Source organism: Danaus plexippus, chromosome 24 (assembly GCF_018135715.1).
Source record: "Danaus plexippus chromosome 24, MEX_DaPlex, whole genome shotgun sequence".
NCBI lineage: Eukaryota > Metazoa > Arthropoda > Insecta > Lepidoptera > Nymphalidae > Danaus > Danaus plexippus.
In genome coordinates this window covers 47,325-66,248 of record NC_083552.1, presented here as the reverse complement: position 1 = coordinate 66,248, position 18,924 = coordinate 47,325, and positions in this window count along the sequence as shown.

Sequence of the window (18,924 nt, the reverse complement as noted above, 5' to 3'; positions counted from 1 at the left end):
TGCGTATAGAATGAAGGTCAAATAAGGAAGTCTCAATAGATTACTAAACAATTGTGGGAAAGTGCAGTCGAAAACAAAATCACAAAGCGTCCTTTCTGCTCCCACTTAATTTATTTATTTAGTCCGGTCCAAGCAATCCAATGTTCAGATTTTAAAATTCAATCGAATGCACAGCGCTCTGTCGTTACGATTCCTACTTTTATTTAAATAAGGATATTTTATAAAGAGTAATAAAAAATGTTCTTTGAATTGCAACAGCATAAGTTATTATATCGTCGAAGCCGCATGGAATGTTTCAGTTGCAAGTGAATTGTTTTGATGCAAAGATACATTTATTTATACTATTTTTATATTTTGCAATGTTGTTAAAAATATGTTTTTAGTGATATATTTCCATTATTTATATTCTTCATATTCAAAAGAATAAGTCGTACTGTTCTGGATGAGACATATTTACAGACACATATAAATTGTTGAGAAACAGTGGCGGTCGTCTTATATAGACTCTGAAGTATCCCTTATTGGCAATTATGGGCCGTTTCGGAATCCGTAAAAACCAAAGACATTCAACGATGAATTCAACAAACTCTTTTCAAACGCCATCATAAAACTTTTATAATACAAATGTCTCTACTTGATACAATTAAATCATTTTAATTAATTCTGATTGACTAAATACTTTTGATGAGTGTAAATAAACTAAGGTCGATATATATGAGGCTTTATAATTATCGACAGTAAATAAAAACTCATGAAAAAATCAAAATGTTTTATCAAAAGAAGTATTTTAAAAACATCAAGTTATTGGAGCAAAACGAGCTCACTGACTAATTTTAATTAAAATAAAACGCCCAGCGGATTGTTTTTTAAAAGTTTTTGTACAAATTTTATTTTCAAATATCTGAATGAAAATTATTTAACAAACATCAATGACGTTATTCTGTTATGTTATGTGAAGCTGTTTGGCGATCGATACTTTATATTTATATTTATAATAATAGACCGTGGTAAGGATTTATTATCTTCTGCCAAGTCTTTTCCTTCGTTATTTCTTGATTCAGTAACTTTCAGCAGAGTGGCTTCAGTAATGACATATATCATATCCCTCGTCATGACTTCAAGGAGCTATCGTCTTCATTGCCGACTTCCTTCTAAAACACCTCACGCCTTCGTCCGTCGTTGCAATTGATTAATTTTGAATAATTTTTAGTTATAATTATTATCTGCTAAGAATATATTACATCTCAAATTGAATTCCGTGTCATAGAAGTCAAACTCGTTTGCGATCTTAGGAGTCATAGAAAAAACAAGTTGAGATGAAATTGTGTCGGTAAAAAGATGTAATAAAAAAGTGTGAGACCGCAGAATCACTGTCCCAAAATTTTTAAACAATTATCGATGCTACACTATAAAAGATCTTAGCTCCGACGCAACAAAGGCTTGTTTACTTTGGATGTTTACTGTATAAGAGTGAAAGACGGTGGTCTATTAATCATGAGCTGTTATTTTTCCGGCGATACATCAATATGGGGACTTTAGCGGCAAATTGTATTAAATTTACTGATTTATGTGACACCGATGTTGTTTGGCGATTGTTTGGGAGATTTTAGAATTCTGCAAACAGCGGACTTTGTAAATCGTATAATATTTTTTTATGGAAGCTGGAGTATGACAACATTTCTATCGTCTTATTTATTGTATGTCTATTATGAACGTTTTAAATAAACGTCGTTCCTTTGTTTGAAGTTCCAAACTTCTTTGAAGTTAATAGAAATTTGGGCGGAAAGTTAAATTGTTTTAATTATTGAGTCAACTTTTTTGACCTAATTTGTTTATATTTACTACAGCCGAGAGCGTTTGTTTCTTATTCATTTATTTTAAAGGCGATACATAATTGTCAAACATTAGAAATCACAAAACGATAACAGCTTTCATAGAAATAGTTTCTTGAACATTTTGTTCAATAACAAAAAAATAATGATTTAATTAAAATGTAATTCCATAGTAAAAAATCAAATTATTATAAAAAAATGTTGAACCTAGTTTATTTACATTCATGTATTTATATTTTACTTAAAATTACATTTTCTGTCTGCCTCCGAAATCTCAAAGGCATTAGCTGATCAAACGGCTACTTGATTACATATCTACTCTCCCGAGGACTTTTAATTAAATGAAAATATATGATTTCAATAAGATATAGATATATTTATATATTTATAAAAGATAAAAATTACCCATCGCCAGAAATAAACTCGTTAATATTTGTATTTTAATAATTTAGTAATTTAAGGACTTGGTTTTTCGTTTATTACATAATGAGAGTGAATTTGTTAACGCGGAGTGTCTCGCGCGTGTTGGGAGATTCATTACATCTCGGTTAACCTCGTTATAAACAGTAATTTAAATAATTCCCGGATTGATTTTTCTTTTCAAGAGCTTATGAAGACATATGAATTGTTTGTTTGTATATCTTTCAGATTGGCTTCGATGTGGTGTATTGTACTCTGTTCCTTTTCCGGTCCGAGGCTTCTTGGCGATTCAATCAGAATCGTAAACGATTCCACATATACATACAAACTACAATCCTTTAGCCGTCTGAGGGTTAGGATCTTTTATTATCTGTACAATGAGAAATATTCTGCGAAATTATTGAACATAGTACAATCGCTGGAATTACAGTACCGAAGCTTTCGTCTAAGGTTGGATATTTTTCTTATTGACATTGTCCTTGCATAGCGAGCGCTCCTTCCACTCGAGATATTTCATAAGGGCCACATGTCGGGGTGGGTTCAGGTTCGTCTCTAAGTTGCAATATCTTGATGGAACTGAGAACGACGGAAAATGGCCGTCTGCACCTTATATTTACATTATTGAGAAACAATATCTTTGTTAATGTGATTTAGAAAATATTTTTTTTTTTCAGCATGTAACAAAAATAAACATAACAATATGAAGGAATCGCCTAAAAGTGAATTGAAAAGCATATATGCTTGATGCAATGCATAATATTCCAATACTTAATTTTTTTTCCACTATTCCACATAAATTCAAAATACATATGTACATTTTGCTGTACGTATGTATAAACACGTATGGCTTCGCTTCTGAACAAAATGTTTATCGAGAAGACGCATTCAATGATAGTGCTCTTTGGAAGCATGTATAATGCATTGCATGCAAGATTGTGAGTTGAAGATGTTCTAAGCGAGAGAGCTCTTGTATGTAAAAACAGAATCTGGTTTAATACATTACTGAAGTCGACTTTTATTAATGCCATATATATATTTTAAACGATTTCTTGTATTTTAAGATACTTCGTGTAGTTTGGGATGACAGGCAGATTCGGTCGAGAACTTTTAAAGAATTACGAAACCATAGAGAGCTTATTAACTTATGTTTTTACAACAATAAGATAAACTGCGGTGAGGAATATATTATAACTTGTTGAAGTTGAGAAATGACATTTCAAAGACTGCTACAGCATACCATGTCGCACCGAGGCGTGTCATATTTGTGCTTTATACATAAATAAACTAAGAAAACTTAAAAAATCTAACAACCATCAACCTTGTACATAATTTTAAGTAGACAGCAAACAAAAGAGAGATCTTTTACTAATATTTTTTGTTTTTGTATCACCACCAATTAAATTCAAAATCATCATAAATAATACGTATTTGTTCAACATGCTGTATATCAACACACACCGTGCTAGTTAAGAACAAACAGATTGGGTTCCGTTCCTATAACATTGGTAAAGATACTTTCCTCTTTATTAAAACCTGAGAATACGACACGGACACTCTTTTTTTTAATAATTAGTTAAATAAAAATGGACATGTATGTACCTATTTCGAATTTATCTAAAGATTTGCAAACTTTTCATATTTATTATGAAGTTAATGTAATACTTTTCTATAAATCAAACAAACAAACTTGCAGTTTAGTTGTTTTTTATAAGATTTTAAACTCTTGGAACAACTATATATTTCAATCGATACCAGACAAATAGGTCCTCTACACAGCTCGTTATTTTCAGAATGATAATTTTAATTTATTTTTTAATCGAAAAGTGTTAGCTGCCTCTGACGACCAAATTATACATTTTCAGGCTCAATCGGGAACAATGTCACAAAATTTTCATCAAATATTAAAAAAAACTGGGAAGGGTTTAATAGATTTCTTAAAACATTTTACGTAATGACTGTGCTGAGTAACTTCAAATAACAAACATCATGTGAATCCAGTCGACGCAAACAAGCCGGCCGACCCTTGAGAACAAACAGAGTCTCAGTAACGTGGTGTAAATAACCTTGAAGAAAGATTTTTTTAACGTCCACTGTGTCACTAAGCAATATCTGTTATCTTCTGCATAAAAACTCTTTGAGACGTTAGTGTTCTTAAGTAAAAAATGAGACTTTATAGAAATATGTAAGTCTTTATAAATCGTAAAAAAAAATATTATTTCATTACGATTTCCAGATTTCTTCCAACAGATATTTGCTGTATTTTTTAAACCCCAAAGTACGCAACATAACAGAAAAGTTCCATCAAAAAATTAGGAAGGAACTTTTATATTTTCCTCCGCAACTAGCAAAGTGAGATTAATGATGTCTAAAGTGTACCGTTCAATATAAACCCCATTGTGTCGCGTCACTGACGTTATCAATACCTCTGACTAGTCACGTTCCGACGAAAGTCATTCAAATTCATAATATTTAAAAGCCTTTTATGATAGGAGACATTCTTACTTAATGTCTTTTTATTTATTTCGCTTTCTATGTTTTAAGTGGTTCATGTCATTAATTGTAGAATTTAGTAAAATAATAGTCTAACACAGTACTGTTAAAATATGCCACCGTATTAGATTTGTAAATCTACATTTTAGGTATACTGATGAATTTGCAAAATATTGAGAATATAATATATGTATTATTAATATTCACTTCATTATTTGTTATTTAAAACATTTTTGACAAATTTCTACCAGAAAAATAATAATAATTAGTAGCTCTATCTGTTTATCTAATTCACTGTTTTCATCATCATGCCAAGAAAAATTTGTTTTAACACTTTTTAAGTATGTCCGAGTAAAATCAATGCTATAATTTAAGTTAATTTTACCTTAACTTGTGTCTTCATACTACACAAGGAGCGTTTTAACAAACAGATATGTTTTGTTTCACAGGGCCAGGTTTCCTCTCCGCGGCGTCAAGAACTCCTTACATGATATTTCATGCATAACCCGTTAATATTTTGAAATAAGCTCATCAGTTCTCTTTTCTAAAATTGTAACTTTTTGAGAGTTTATTCTTGTATCGCTTTCTTGAGATTATATAATTGTCATTCGGTCGAAACTGAACAGTCGTAATTTAAATAATTATAATAATATTCCAAGAAGTGATAATTCAGTTATAGTTAAGTTTATGAAGCTGGCGTAACGCTCATACAAAACGATTATACAAAATAGTAATTGTAGTTATAAAATAATTACACAAAAATTAATTCATACAGCTTTTAACCCAAACACAAGTGTTAATGTATTACATAGCCATGTCTAGAACATCGAACATGTATGCTTTATAAGGATACAAGAACTTTAAAAAGCACGCTAGGTGCGGCGACCGACATCAAGGTTTGTCGACAACAAATATAAACATGTCAATATAAAAGACATTTCCGTTCTCAATACAATCAATCTACTAGTGAGTAATTAACCAATCAATCTACTAGTGAATAATTACTAGTAAGCAATCAACTAGTGAGTACTGAAAAAAAATATGTTTAAAACTTTAGAAATAAAAAAAAAGTATTTTGAAAAATGTAAGGTGTGGAGTGTCGGCTATAACCTCTGTAACAGGAGTCGTGCCCAAATTTTTGTGTTTGTTATGCGATAATTGTATTTAATCTATCAAAATTCTCTTTTCTGCTGGTAGAGAATACCTTGATTTTTTTTTTATTTCGCTTAGTATCTTCAGGCACTTTCATCTGTTTCATCATCATCCTTTCAACATTTCTAATGAACTGGTTATCAATTCGTGATCTATTAATCCTACAAGACTATTTCCTTCCCTAAAAGTCTCAAGTCTTTCTTAATTGTATTTCCTGTATTTACGTATATTTCTCACTTCTTCGCTTACCTGAAAGCCTGAAAGAATCTGTTAAAATATTAATAAGACATGTCTAATTTACTTCAGCCTTCAGTGTGTTCTCGAGATTACTCTCGAGTTCATCTCCAATTTTTACCTTATACTTACGATTAATAAAAATTTTTCGCTCTGCCTCTGTCGTCGCTTCCCTTGAAAATTGTTAAGGCTTCCAAACTAAACAATCTATTACTAAACTTAATCTGTTCGTTATTACTATAGCCATTATTTTTTTTTCCAAAGTCCAATTTCCCAATCGCAATTTCAGGTAAATAACAATTGAAAGTAACACCAAGTGTCTAAAGTATCCTGAATATTTCTTCAAATACTCCAATGACCATTTTTGAACAAATGGAATCACGTACTCATAACTTGATTCTTCTCCCAATGTCCAATACGGAGTCTTATTTCATGATTATTCTTTAAATCTGTGAAATATACTCTGAAATTATTTGCTGTAATTAATTAATGATATTTGGAGAGGAAGCTCTTATTATTTCTGTTTTTCACTAACAAATATAAAAGTATAGTTGTGACGTCTTGTAGATAACCCCATTTAGTCATCTAACCTAACCTCACTTGACATTCGATTGAGATTCATTTTATATACTAATTATTTAATTCTCACAAATAGTATTTATAGGTATATTATATTTATATATGGAAATGTTTATATGAATATATAAACATATATACATATATACATATGTCGGCGCAACGACATTTAAAAAACCATTATAAAGGGTAGTTGTTTCATATGTATAGTTGTTTCATATGTATTTCACTTTAGAGGGTAGATGTGACATAAACAATGTCAAGGTGTTAGTAATAACTTTAACAAAATTATTTGTTTTATAGATCGTCGTACGATTTGTATTGAAGGAAAGTAAATGGCAATTCGTATCGTGATTTGTAATATGTAAAGATAAGTTATTTTGTGAGTTTTAGTAAAACACAAACTTAAACAGTAACCATTTTGTAACCAATGTTATTCAATTATGATTTCTTTAAATTTTAAATGGCAATATAAAGTTTAGTTGGTTTAATAACAGATTACGAAAACTTTTGTAATGATTACTGTTTATTTGAATCACTACGAATAATCTTTGTAAGTTATTATTTAAAATTAAGAGTAAATGTAATGACTCCACGAAAACCATTTATATTCGGAGACATCTGTGGCGAGGACACAGTGGTGTGAGAGCTATCCAGGAGAAATTACTAAGTGTTAGTTAAAGTTGAAAATAAAGTGGTGTGAGTAAGTGAGAGTGCTTTATTGGTGAAAATGGATAACCTGATAGGTGGAAATAGTGTTATGTGACGATAACATCGCTGACGTCACAGCTCCTAATAATCAACTTGGTCATGGCTCTTCGACACATATATATATATATTTGAGAATTTATGAAAATCAATGAAATAAAACCGAAAAATACAACAAGAAAATAACAAAAAAATATATCAGTACGGTCGTGGCTCAGTAAGTTAGTTGCTAGAATTAAAGATAACACTAGCTAGTGCATTTCTCACATAAACACACAAAAACATTGATTTTTATTTATAGAATATAACACATTATATGTTTTGTTTTATTTAAAACATTTCCATATATTTCTTGTTTGTTATTTCCCATTATTCCACCTTTAATCATAAATATTCACACGTCACCAAGATGAATTATAAATTTAAATTCCTATTTCTTTGTTTTATATAATTTGTTAGCGATACGTTATTCTAAACATTATTTTTATAATGTTAAAGTTCGTTATTGTTTGTATCCAATTTGTTTAATAGCGAGAGTGTACGTAAAAGACAAACATATTTACCAACTCGTTTTATCTGCTTATGTTATATGAGTATGATCGTAATTGCGTGACCTTGTTTCACGTAGCTTTATAAAAACCTCCGAATCCGTAAAAAAACAAGTTAAATGAATTTCAGGTATAACCTGGCTGGTGGGGGGTCGGAAAATAATAGACTACAATAGGTAAAAGCGGAATTTTGGTGACAATAGGAAATCTTGATAAAAAATATATAATTGAAGCCACGCAATCAGTTTTATACTCAATATTTTGTGGTTTTTGTTAGAAAAGTGCTTACAGAAAACCGACAGCGAGGCTGCAAACGCTTTTATCTCTAGAATAAAAGATTAGCTAAGATACATTAATAAAGTCATTGCACTCGAAACAAATAAATTATTATACAAAATGTATCCATGTCGGACATAAAAATATTTTATTTTATAACAAAGGATTACTTTCAATTAACAAACCTACATAGAATTGTTGATTACTTTTTTTAGTCATAGAAGTTATAAGGTCTCAAAATTAAGTCATAATTAAAATATAATAAATACTTTTAAAATATTTCATTTAATAAAGAAAATTGTTACAATACCTGACAAAAATGTATCACCCTCGCTATTGATTATACACATCTTTTAAAAACAATTGCGTAATAAATTTCTTGCCCATCCCGGAAACGCGCCGGTGACAGAATATATTACGACGATTGAAGATTGTTTCAGATCGATTGTAATAATACTGAGAATATTACAAATTTGGCGCGATTTAACGAACCTTATACAGAACACATACAAACTTATATATTTGTGACATTCATAATATATACCTAACCATATTTTTTACTTTTTGCACTAGTTAAGGAACATATTTGCATACTAATTTATTAGATGTTATTACATTTCTAAAATCGGTTTAACAACTTCTCATACTTATACTATCTAATCTTTTCCTTACAGACACTATTATACAATTTTATATTATTAAAATATAACACATTTGAGTTGTGAAAATCCATTTTTTTTTCTAACTTGTAACAAAATAATGCTTTTTATTGTTGAGAGCCGACTCTGACCCCAAAATATATAAACTAATTAGTGCTATAAATTTCAACTTCCTGATACATCAAAATAAATTTAAATATAAATTTTCCATATGATATTATAATAGCTTAAAGCTGGAAAATTAGTAAGCTAAATATTTTTTACAAGGTAGAGGACTTAAAGAAAATATTACAATAGCCCCTTTAAAAAATCAGTTCCATTATGTGACAGTGTGGTTCCTATCAACTTTGACATTTTATTTAAATATAAATATGAAGCCAACAAAGTAAAATATATATATATATATTATACAGTTATTATGACAACTATGTGATTATTTCACTCATTACATTATTAAGTTATTATCTCTTGTTTCCTTCGATAGGGTTGACTTTGAAACATCAATTTGTGAAAGCAATAGCAGCGATTCTGTTCTGTCATCGTGTTACTTACCGCCTGAGGCATGTTAAACATAACTATTGATACATATTCATGATGCAAATAAAAAGCAAATGGCAAAAAAACCTTTAAACTTGATTAAAGAACTAAACCCAATAATAACACGGCCGTCACATAAAATGAATTTTAGACAGTTTTTTCAATTAATTGATAAATACTTTAACATTATTGTCAAACATTTTTGTTAATTCACAAAATCCTTTATAGCGTCAATCATTGACCGTTTGAAATATCTGCTCTCCTGGTTTTGCATTCGTCCACTTTGGGAATAGCAGCTGAACTAAACTACATTACAAAATTCTCTTGGAGTCAATTATTGTGGTCACTTTGATGTGCGCAGCTAGTTATGATAGTTGCAGATGATAACGATGCCTAGAACGAAATATTGCAGGAACTACTACATCATATACTAACTTATATTTGTGGTACAGCGTCGACTCGTAAACATCGAAGGATAAATGTCAAGAATTTTGAAGTTTACAAGAAGCCAGTGACGAATTATGAAAGAGAATGAAAGAGGACCGTGCTGGAGTTGAAGAGATGGTCTTATGAAGTAGAGAGACATGTCTGTCATGGAGACTGATGATTGTTGGGAATTTTTCCAAAGATTTTATTTTTATTTTCAGTAAAAGGTAAAAGAAAATCACGCACTCAACGGCACAATTTCTTTGTTAAAACCGAGTTTATTTACAAAAACAGCTTAATTGTGTTTTGTAATCTGACGAAGGTAAACGATCTTTTTAGGATCTTTAATGACTACAAAAACTCATGTGCCTCGCCAAACGAGTTACACAACAAATACAATATGTTATGTAAGCTTTTATTCCAGTACGAAACCAATTAGTTACTTTAACAATTTTTATTCAAAGGGGTTTGTAAAACATACGACTTATTAGTCCGATGTATTCGTTTGTCATCTGATATGATGTATATTCGTATTCATCTGCGGGTAAATAATTTATAAGTAAAATAATCTATTTCAAATAAATTAATTAAGTAAAACTATATTTTTTTTAAATGATTTTAATTACACTATCATTAATTGTTGACAAAATCTACAACAAACAAAACAAAGATTAATATCCACAAATTCCTTTTATGATAACCTTTAATAACAGATCACTCATTGGCTCTGTGTGACAAAATTCATTAGGCTTATGTTTGTTCGTTAAGTGACACCAAAAGACGGCTGATTAAAAAACTTCGTCAATGTATCTCTCAGTTTTTAAAGGAAGATATCTTCAGAACTAACTTTCGTAATAAAGACTTTTCAGAAGAAGTTCAGCTTTCCCTCGTCATTAAAATATCCACGCCTTACTCTGTGTCACTCATGAGTCATGCACTGTGTGCAAGTCATACAGATTGCAGTTTTAATTTAGAGGTATCCTAAAGTTTAACAAGCTATATACCATTTATAAAACTCAGAAATAATTATATATAATTGTATTGGGATGTTTTTAAAAACAGATATGTTTAACCGCTTAATGATGATCGTGTAACTAATATTAAAGAGAGAATGATGGGTGAACACGAAATATAAGGTAGGCGACCAGAGCAACGATTAATTAATTACGTTTCAAGCAACATCGCTTATAGTAAAGTCACAAGGAACTTTATAATATTATATTATGTAACCGACACTCCATGTCAGGAGGTGTTACGTGGACTGGAACATAAAAAAGCTTACAACAATTTGTATTGAGGATGCAAACTCGACACAAGTATAGTTTCCTACTTGAAATCTTTATTTTAAATCACTCACTGAAAAGAAATTGTGTGTCGATCAAAGATGCAAGGATTTTCAAGGGAGATGCGGGCGTATTTACACCAATCAGAAGCCTAATTTATTACTCCCTTTGAAATCATTACATCTCATATTCAAATTAGACAATTTATCTATATCATCACTTTTCTTAATACCTTACTTTTTACAATTCAGTGTTTGCTGAAATATTTAAATGTAACCGAAACAGAGCGTTTGCCAAATGTTTGAATCCTATTATTCCTCGCCGGTGGGCGGATTAGTAAACATAATACAGTTTAAAATATAATAACGATAAAGATAAATCTATTTCACATACAAAAACCAAACACAACAAAACCAAAACCAACTCAAATAATATTACATGTACATATAATTAAATATATTACATACTAGCCGTATACGCGACTTTGTCCGCGTGGTATAGTGACTTTGGGCATCATTATATTAATAGATCTTTGAGGATTTTTTGGATTATATAATCACTCATTTTGGTACAAAAAATCCATAATGGTTACGGCCAAAGTAAAGCTTAAAGCTCAAGGCTTGCAGGTTACTTTGAATACCAACACGAAACAGAAAAAACAGAGCCGCACATATCTTTTCGTATATATCTTCCACATAAATACAGGAATTCGTTATATATATAAAATACGAAATGTTCATGATTATTTGTAAAATTACAAAAAAGGCAAACGAATATGGTCACAAAGTTACTCCTTCTGACATTTTCGTCTTGTAGGTGCTATACGAATTTATCTTTAACTTAATTGACTCTAAGCTTGTCTGGGAGCGCTCGCCCACACACGATAAGGTCACCGCGTTTCTCTATTTTATTATTGTAATTATTGTATTTAGTTTTCTTTTCTTCTTCTTGTTATTTATTTTTATATCTATAATAAATCTTGTGGACTATGATCGATGACCTGACTTTAGATGGCAAATACTCTCGCTTCGCTTCACAGCCCGCAACCTCAGCATGATTTTCCAACGAAAGTTTTCAAAATAAGTAACTTCGTAAAATTGACAAATTTAAATAAGTTAAAACTGCATATCCATGTGCAATCCTCAAAGACATAGCCTACGTCTCGTGTGAATAAGTTATTATCATTGTACCCGCAGCAGGCTTCATTCTGGATCTGGACTACGAGAAGTCTTGATACCTAATGAAGATATGATTTCATTATTTACACTGCACACGGCTTTAAACGGCTCCAATTACAAGGTCAGATATAAATTTTTAATAAAACTGGTAATTTTAAATTGTTCAAAATATAAAAAAACACGATTACAATGATTTTATCTCTCTGGTGATATCCTGAATATTATACCAACTTGCTTTATTAATAATCATTAACCACAAATTCTCAAAAAATTAATCGGTTCAAGCCTCCGTAGAAATGACTGTGAAAATATGGAAAAAAATTCTAAAATTAACGACTTTATTGTCACTACTGTTCTCTTTTGTTATTGATGTTTTAAGTGCTGGCATGAAAATGAAGAGGAAAGAACAGAAGAAGAAAAAAATTTAGCTAGTGCGAGTCGGACTCGCCCATGAAGGGTTCCGTAGCAGCAAGTAGATGACATAATATAGAAGTTATTGTAGTGAGTTGTAACTTTGATCGATGTTTTATAAAAAAAATAAATTGGTTTTACATAGTGTTTGTATGAATGACAAAGTTGTATGTGCGTTTTTTGAACATGTTTTATTTCTTAAAAACTAATAATGATATCTCGTTCAAACCAATTATCGTCGATAGTTTCAATTAAAATCTACAACATTTATTTTTTTTAGTTTTCTCACTCTCTTATTTTAAAAGTTAGAGGGGGGGGACACTAATTTTTCCATTTTGGAAGCGTCTATCTTTCAAATAATTGATTTTGACGAACAATGGTTTTAGGAACTTTAATATCTTTTTGAAAGCCCTATCTATAGACATCCATCACGTATAGGTAAGCTGAAATTTTTTTTTTTAATCAGTTCCATGTATGGAGTGCCCCTTTTAATTTTTAAATTTATTTATTTATATTCAATGTTCAAATAGCGGTTACCAGAATACATCAAACTACAAAGTTTCAACTATGTAGGCAAAACAGTTTCGGAAATAAATGGCTGTGACGTACGGACGGACAGACAGACATGACGTGTTTTGCCATTTGGCTACGGAACCCTAAAAAGGGAACTTTTAGCTCCCGGCGCTTCTTTTATTAAACAATAGGCAGCTGAAACCTTTTCGTGGAGATCCAATGTATATACTACGTGGAAGTTATCACTCATTAAAATCAAATTATTTGACGAAATATTTGTATTACAAAATTGGTAATACAAATAACTAACTTATAATTTGTTATAAAAATAATTTATTCTAGAAATTATATTTTAACATAAATGTTTTTTTATAAATTGAACTGTAACTATATAAGAGAGCGACACCTGTCCAGAGGAGCGACAGTATTTTAGCAAATGAAATAAATTATATAACGTTTACAAATTACGAATTCTCTATTTTGTGAATTGAAATATTGATTAGAGCTCATCAATCACCAGCCAATATGAGTAGTTCAATTTAAAAGGTCTTTTCTCAATAGGAATGTATCATATCCGTCACTGTCTTGGGAACATTGGCGCCGCATTTATTAGGGAATTTGTTGGAATATTTTGATAAAAGACTTCGAAGTTAGGTTGGAATTTTGCTCGGTCATTTGTATCTTCTTATGTAAAAAGAATTTTATGAATAAATTTGAGATAATAAAGTCCTGAATCGGCTACAAAAGGTTACCTTTTACAACTTAGTAAGCATGCAAAACAAAGAATAGGTACAGTTTTTCGTATTACTAAATATACATATATAGTTAGTTGTTTATATAAAATAATAATTAACGGAAGGTGACATTCAAATATATATTTTTTTAATAAATAAATTAATCATCACTCATAACACATTAAAGGTTAGACTACAACTATAGTGATACAAGTAAATATTGAATTAATTTGACAATTGATGTAATGTCTAGGTCTTTAAGAGATTCATGCATGCATCTACAGTGCTAGAGTAAGAGATTGTTTGCATATAGACGAAAAGAAGAAAATACTGGTGACTTTTAAAAAAATGGAATACCAGTATTAAGATCAGCTCAACAAAAGGAACAATCATACAATCAGAACTTCTGCCCTCGTTTGTGTAGGTAGGATAGAAACCAGTTAATACCGGTATGAGATATAATTAGTCTGACTAGATCTCATTATATAATAAAACTGCTCAGAAATTCCAACCAAATATCAGAAATGTCAATGTCTGATAACGTTACTGAAGTCTGATGAGACAAAGACTGTAAGCAGTTTGTTGTCTAAAGCACATCTGATGTTTTCAGTAACTTTAAGCAGAGCTGTGTTAGTGTTACATGCTGTGCGGAAACATACTCGGAAAGACCTCAGGAAAGAGTTACGATTGGGATATTTATAGACTTGATGAAATACATTTTTTAAATACATATTTATATGTTTTTATTAAGTATCCATATGTTCTGTGTTATCTTCGTGAAAGTAAGTTTTTCAGATAATCTACACGTTTTTATTATTTTCATTCTACATGTTCTCGACAAATTGTGATGCCCAAATGCAAGAACAAGACGAGACTTGGCCAGTCTTGGTGTTGGTCTTGCAGCAAGAGTCTTGCATGTCTTGCAATTATCTATTAACCTGTCACTATTTATTGAACTTTACTTTAGATACATATTGGAACAGTGCCACAGAGTGGGTACATTTTGAGCTTGAATTAGTATAGGCGTGATAAAGACCAACCAAATTAATAATTGTCTAAACATTTCATGAGAAATTCAAAAAATCAACTGACACCGGTTGGGGTTTGATCCCAAGCGATCAGTGTAGATGCTCTAACTAACCAACTGAGCTATTAATTGTGTCCCGCGAGAGTCGGTCTGTTTCTTAATAAACGTTTACATTTAATTTGGCGGACAGAATTATGTAATACACTGCCGATGAGCACAAAATATGGAAGCAACTGCTTAGTAAATCGTTTAGCCACTACCTATAATGACTTATTTTCTCACTTAGACATATTCAATATGAAGAAACCAGAATTTAAAAAGTCTTTAAAAAAAACTACATCTTAATTTATTATTAAAATACAGAAATGCATACACCCAGACCTACAGACGCACACACACACGCACACGCACACCCCCACACACACTTACACATTGGCACACACGAGCACACAAACACAACGAACAGCCGTGCTTATTAGTATTGTGATCCGAGATTAATTGATACTTAAGTTACGTTTATATATACACTTTCACTGTAACTGTGTAACCCTGTATTGGTCTTAGTATTGTTTAGTTATGTTTTATAACGTCATTATTAGAAACACTTTTGGATTACCAAAATAAATAATTTTCAATGTACTAAAACATGGTTTAAACATGTAGAAAACAATTTAATGACATAAACTTGACTTTATTTTAAAGTACTCGATTGTATTTTACATGTAAATGAATAATGAGATCTAAGACTTTCGCGAGTTTTATTGATTTAAATGAAACTAATATTTTTCGGATATACTACGCGAGCTTTATTTTTTGTTAAAACTACAAACTCCCGACGTTTCGGTTACTTTTCAGCACCCGTGATTAAGGGCAGACGAGATGAGATGACATTTATCTTAGTATTTTTTTTATATTGGCCCAAAGCATGTTTGTTTACTATTCTATGAGGGTTTCTGTGTTGACATCCGAAATTCACCTTGAGCCCAGCACTCATCCCTTTAGCCTTTTAGTCCTGTTCTCGCACCTTTCTGTTGGCAGTACTGTCCTCTAATATGAATTTGGCAGAAGAAAACTTGCACATTTAAAAAAAATTGTCAATTTTAACTTTATTGTAGCATCGTCTTTCAAAACGAACAATCAAAAGCAATCTAATTTTGAAACAACGTATTAGTGGTGATCATTATAAAAGTGTTTAAGTGCTCGTGTCGAAAAGGGTTTAATATTTACATAATTGCCTCTCTTGCAAAGTAATGGAAGTGAAAAAGTAATTATTCTTCACCATCAAGAACCTTCACCTCATCTAGTAGAGTGACAATGAAGGTTCCTTAAGTAATTCTATCCCGATCAGGTATAAAAGTTTACTAAATGATCTCAAAAAGTTGTAGGTAACTTACAATTTCAATATATGTCTTGGCAAGAGACTTTTTAACTTCCAAATATGTTGCAGTTAACACAAAGTATGATAGATTTAAAAATATTAGAAAAAAACGACATAACACCCAGTTTACTATCAACATTCTTTTCGACCTAATTATAACAAGTAGTTTGACTTATGTATGACCTATCATCGGCGCCTCGTCTATTTACATGCGTGATAAGAGGCAGCTCTCTTTGTATCACCTGTACCGGCAGAAACCACAGAGGTTGTCGGGCCAATGGACGGAAGATCAGAAACATATAAACTACCACAAACTATATACCGTACTAGAAGCTATTGTCCACGAAAAGAGTCAATTACACAATACCAACATTATTCTATTGACGGACTATTGAACAGTGCTACCATATAAATAAAGAAGGAATTACCAGGGCGAATACCTTTTTGAATTAGACTCAACGGTTACTTTTGTTAATGGACGCCCAGAGTATTCACTTAACGGCCCATTACTTTCCAATCTGATACAACAAGGATGTTGACGCACTATCCCGGATGAAAGCGTATCCGAAATGGCATCTGTAACCCGAAGCCACCAGGAGGATTTTTACGGAATTCGGGATATCATACATAGAATAGCCTATTTGAATCGAGGTTGGTTTATGTAGTAAAACAAAAAGTAACAGTGGCTCTGATGCTGATGAAAGCTTTCAGCCAGCGTTGTAACGATGACTTTGTTTGGATATTTCCATCTCCAAAGTATCGCACTTCAACAGGACAAATGGATACTTCATTATTATAGCTCCGAAATAGCAAAAAGTCTTTTAGGAAGTAGATCTAATGCGTCGACCTCTGCAAGGGTCTTACCAAACTCCGAAATTTTCTTCAGTACTAGTGGACACTTTGACGGGAATTCACCCAGCGAAACTTCGAGAGCTTTATTTGGAAACATAACTGATTTAAGGTGGAAGTTGGTTTGGCATACAGGACCCTCCTCGTGCACAAATGTGTTATTTTAACTTTTACTAATGTTTTCTTAAATATTGATGTTGCATTAAACATATTCTGAAAGCTAATTTTGTAGTCAAGAAGAAAAGTTCCAAATCACCTATTTGAGACCCTAAAATTGTTTTACAATATTTGCGGTAGACGGAAACAATTTATATCAGGTATTACGGTGAACAGCAATTCTCCTGCTTTTATTGTCAGATCATTTATTGACCAAAGTAACGCCTTTATACATTTAAATGAATAAAGCTCGCAAAAATCTTAGATCTCATTAACGCCTTTATAATTTGGCCACGATTTGGATCTTATACTGGTAGCTACTACTATTACAAGAAATCTGAGTGGAAATTTTCACAAATCTCTTAATTGTATTTACGAAGTTTGCCGATTAGTGGATCTATCCAAAGGTTACCGCAGTTGAACAATAAATTTAAATGAATTATTTATGACCGCAAGAGAAATACCTCAGGCGGCATCGAAAATAGTAACAGGAGGTTGGATCAAGTCTCTGCTTAAAAAAGCTGGCAGCGAAGCGTCTCCCGGATCTGTGATACCTGCTGTAGCTTCCCATAATTAGATAGAATGCTTTTCAATACACAAAATGTTAGAAACTGGAAAGTGGAGGCAAGAGCTTATGTACCTTTAGATGATACTCTAAAAGAGTTAAATTAAATCAATAAATAAATCGAATTGTAACTAAAATAAATTACTGTATGAAATAATTGATTTTTTATATTGGACACATTATAACGTCATAATATTTATGACGAGATAACAAACACATCACCCAAGATGGATTCCGGAAGTCAACATGGAAACAATAATAGAGAGTTTTAAGTAACAATAGAACTTACCTATTATTTTTCCTTAAGACATCCAGAATCCAGGTAATTTCTAGCTGACTCATCTCAAGTAAAGTATATAATGAAGTAAAAATTATCGTTTAAAAAAAATAAATAGAGGGCAGCACTTGAACCCGAAGGGAGCGAAGATTGGACTAAAGGCTAAAAAGATAAGTGCTTGATGCATTCCGGATATGTTAAGGAAACATGATAGGTAAGTATGCAGTTAGTTGCTGTTGCTGATGTTGTTAGTTAAAACTCTTTATTATATCCATCGTATAATGAAATGTAAGGAGCTGTCATTATTTTGATTTACATTAATGAAACTCTCTTGGCCGACTTTTGTTTTTTAATCTTAAATTGAATTGATTACAAAATTTAGCTTTGTTATTAAGTTTGATTTGGATGTTTGGATTGTTAAAAATATATATTTACTTTTATTGAAAAAACATTGTCACTAATAATAACAAGTCTTGGATTTGTTTAAGTTATTTTAAATTTAAATTGAAACAAGAGATTTTTAAGCGGTAATTACGAAGACTCTTTGCTTTAATATTTTTCCGAACTCATCATTATGGCAGACAATTCACCTTAAGAAATGCAAAAAATTAAAGCCGGTGACAGTTTGGATAATTGTATCCTGCGGACACTCACTGTTTTACTTGAGACTGAGTTCAGTCTAGAATTTATTCATT